Genomic DNA, 4410 nt, shown 5'->3' with positions numbered 1-4410 from the left:
ATTGAAACGTCCAATGCAAAGCATTGTGGCTTTGCGGGATAGCGGAATCTCACACTTACCCTAGAGAATTAAGCACACACCAAACTCGTCTCTCAAACGATATCAATCACATACATGACGACAGTGAATTAAAACATAAATTTCAATGTGACGCATGAATCTAATACTTTCCACATAATGTTGACGCGCGAATCGAATGCTACTCACATATATTGCGTGTACTAGTGTCGCAGGTATAGGTAGAGATTTTATATAATATATATATATACAAAGTAATATGGTCAATTTTTTAATCTATTTAAATTTTAATCAATTTACAAGAATACTAAAAAAGGATTCGAAACAGACCATCAGCATAACGTAATTATAGCCTTTTAACTAATTTCCTAATTGCAGTCACATATCTCTATATTATTATGTATTTGTTTCATTGTTTGTAATCATATTTTTTCAAGATGATTAAGGTATTACCCAAATTAAAGAGGGTGCAAATAACTTTTATTAACAACGCCTGAGTTGTTTACGTTTAATAGATGAGATGGTTAATCTCAATAGGGTAAGTATTAAACTATTTAGTATGGAGTTAACTTATCAGAAGATCGCGGAAGTAATTGTAAAAGAATGGTAATTCACAGCACTTTGAACACGTTCAAGAAGCGTAATAAAATCATGGACTATTTCACCTTTTGTAGAAAAACAAAGTGTCAGGGGTTGTAATTTACGATTGTTTAGATTCAAGCAAATTGTACATTGAGCGTGTGTTAGTTTTATATATTTAAAACAAAGTGTATGGATTGTCAAAAATCGTAAAGAGCATTGTCCAAAACATAGGATTAAATAAAAGACTATCGCAATCTTTTTTTATATAATAAATCAACCTATGTATTTTGAAATTATCTATTATACATCTTTAATACTATACATTAGTTTTAAACATGTAAATTTTATTTGACAATGTTTATTTACGTCCTCGACCAGTATTATATATTTCATCTCTAAAAATGGTCAAATAATTCGACTTCCTTAACACATAATACACGTTGTATCAACACCACCAATTTAATGTTCATTTAGTCAAATTATTTAACTTAATCAGATAATGGTAAGGGTATGTTTATCACATTTATCTTCTATTCATTTAACCTGGTAGACACACTACAACTTTCTTACACTGACAGCACTGCAACAGCACCGGGCGGAATCCTAGGAACAACCTACGTCCACTAATGTTTAAGCGAGTTTTTTTTCATGTTTGTGTTTTATAGTCCAATCAAGCTAAACTTTAAAAGCCGGATCTCACTTGCTTGATTTTGCGGTGGTAAAATATTAACCAACATTAACTACTTGGCTGGGTTTATTTGCCAGTGATATGCTGCTAACATTAGAATGTTTATAAATAGAAACACGTGTTTGAGCAGACAGCATTTGGTATACTGTTGAATCTGTATTTACGTGTAAACTTGATTTGAGTCATTCGCTAGCTACTGGCTGAGAGAAGTTCATAACCTTTCAAGTGGGCGGTGCTTAGCATTTACAGGGAAATTTGAATTTCAAGCAGACAACAAAAACCTTTTTCTGTAAGTCAATAACTATATAACTTTCAACCACCAAATTACACATACAAATTGTTTGTATACTAAAGTATATGTATGCCAAATTTCATTGGAAAATATTAAATACAAACTTAAATATTATGAAAATAATCATTTTAGTTTTCTGCTGTTTACACACCAGTGTACAACTGAAAAGTAGACATTTTGTGAGTTTGTGGCCCTTTTATACTGCTTCTCTGGTGTTTAAGACTGGACGTTCCGCGTTAGAAAAACCGACCGTACTTCCGCTTGTATTTACCGTGAAGTGCGTCTTTCCCGGAAAACGTACGTTATCAGCGTTTGCAGAAATCAGAACCGAAAATGATAGTATCTGTTATATCGGATTTTATTCTAGTAAGCCTGAAAAAGAATTACGTTGTCATTAATTTCGTTCATGTCACTTCGTTGTTATATTGTTAGATCAAAGTAACATAATTATATGCTTGATTTCTGCTATAAAACAAATAAGTGTGAAATTTAAAGGAATGTATAGTGCAGGCATTCCCATAGTTTATTTTGTGATAATAGCGGATATGGATAACAGTTCTTCTTGGAATCACGCCGCTTATTTATAGCCGAACCATTATATTGTATTATGTGCATTAACCTGAAAACGGTTAAGAGTACTATTGATTAAGATTTTGCTTTTTACAGATCATGATAATGGTGGCATCATAAGGCCGTCATATGCAGCCGTTTCCCCATAGTGAGCATAATTTATAATACTATCGCTCTTTTCAATACAGCCGCATGTACCATTGAATAAATCAGTATTGTCCTTATATTTAAAGACAAAACATATTTTAGAAATAAAAGATGTGAAAGAGGAATATGCGAATATTTTTCAAAACATACACATGGTAATCGAGTTTGTTCGAGTTGTTATACTTCAACATAATCGTACAGAAATATTGCGTTTGTGTGTTTTCCCTTTGCAATCTGTGAAACATTTCTAAAGCGTTTGTTTAAAATCCAATAATTTAATATGCTTAAATTAATTATTACTCATGATCGACATATTTCTTGCAGTTATTTTTGATTGATGTGCTAATCGGATACGGACTCATATACTATCCACATACTACAATAATGCAAACAATTTGTGACGTTCGATATCATGCATATTGTCCCAATCAACAAGTAGATACAGGCATATTGAAAAGCGGCCTAACTCAGTTTATAGAAATTGTGAAACATAAACATTTGCTTTGGAGAAATTCTCGTCCGTTATTCGGACATCATAAGGCGAATTGTTATTGTATATACAAACTATACACATTCAACATCATATCCCACATTGCAAGTGTGTTTTGATTAGACATTCACATTTAATAAATTATTGATCGATTTTCATAATAGAAGATTTAAATGTTGTATTTCGTCACGATAACAAACTATACGTTAAGCTGGTTCGCGCTTACTTAATCATTATATCTATGATTTTTACAAATAGTTTTGTATTTGATGTAATGCAAAGCACAATGCGATAACTACTGTAGTACTAACCAAAGCAATATACAATACATACATATAATGTTCTTTGTATTATCATAATTCGTTATATAAACAATATGCGATGAGATTGGGGCATGAAACTTAGTAATATGTACAAGATCTCAAAGCTTTATGTCAAACGTTCTCAAATATAACACACGTATGATCAATCTGAGCATATAAAACTCTTGACGCAATTTTTAGACAATTTATTATCTATTTACTTAAAGATAATTTTCTAGAAACACATTATTTAAGTGAAAAGAAAGAGGAAGCAAGTACTGGACAAACAAATATAAAATATAATCCAAAATACGCAAAATGCCATTTTCAGAGTGGGCTCGTTATTATGGAATCCTACATCAGTCTTGGCTCGTTATAATGGAATCTTCATCAGTCTGGGCTCGTTATTATAAAATCTTCATCAGACTGGACTCGTTATTATGGATTCCTACATCAGATTGGACTCGTTATCATGGATTCCTACATCAGACTGGACTCGTTATTATGGAATCCTACATCAGACTGGACTCGTTATTATGGAATCCTACATCAGACTGGACTCGTTATTATGGCTCGTGCGTCGATGAAGAGCGTAGCAAGCTGCGTGAATTAATGTGAATTGCCGGACACATTGAACATCGACATCTTGAACGCACATTGCGGCCCCGGCTATCTGCCGGGGCCTCGCCTGTCCGAGGGTCGGCTTAACGTACTCCCGAGCAATCAGTGTGCTAGAAGTCTCGTAGCGGCGGACTCGGACACCACGAAGCCGGGCTGTGACGCGTCGCACTGGCCCACCAGCGACCGGTCCGTCCGTCTCGAGATCATATGTGTGGCGGTCTCGGCGCTAGCGTGCACTCGCGAAGCGGCGTGACGACAGGGCTCGAAGGGCCTCTTGTCTCGCGCAGCCGAAAACCATACCTTAACCAACCTCGGACCAGACGAGATTGCCCGCTGAACTTAAGCATATCAGTAAGAGAAAGAAAACAAACTAACGAGGATTCCCTCAGTAACGGCGAATGAAGCGGACAGAGCCCAGCACCGTATCCCCGGCTCAAACGGGCCGCGGGAAATGTGGTATATAGGCGGCCGATTGGCGTCTCCGACATCGTGGCCTTGTCCAGAGCGGGTGTCAGGCCCATGGCGGGACTCAGTCGGGGCGCCTTTGAGCCGCCTCGCAGTCGGGTTGCCTGGGAATGCAGCCATAAGCGGGTGGTAAACTCCATGTAATGCTAAATACTGGCGTGAGTCCGATAGCGGACAAGTACCGTGAGGGAAAAATGAAAAGAACTTTGAAGAGAGAGTTCAAGAGTACGTGGAA

At 36.3% G+C, this 4410-nt stretch overlaps 1 pseudogene; it reads left to right on the top strand.

The window, feature by feature from the left end:
- The first annotated feature begins 3646 nt into the window (after positions 1 to 3646).
- On the top strand, positions 3647 to 3791 carry LOC127865328 (5.8S ribosomal RNA; annotated as a pseudogene).
- The last annotated feature ends 619 nt before the right edge of the window (positions 3792 to 4410 follow it).

This window comes from Dreissena polymorpha, chromosome 1 (assembly GCF_020536995.1).
Source record: "Dreissena polymorpha isolate Duluth1 chromosome 1, UMN_Dpol_1.0, whole genome shotgun sequence".
Taxonomy (NCBI): Eukaryota; Metazoa; Mollusca; class Bivalvia; order Myida; family Dreissenidae; genus Dreissena; species Dreissena polymorpha.
Note: the sequence above shows the minus strand (reverse complement) of the source record. Positions and strands in the feature narration are given on the sequence as shown.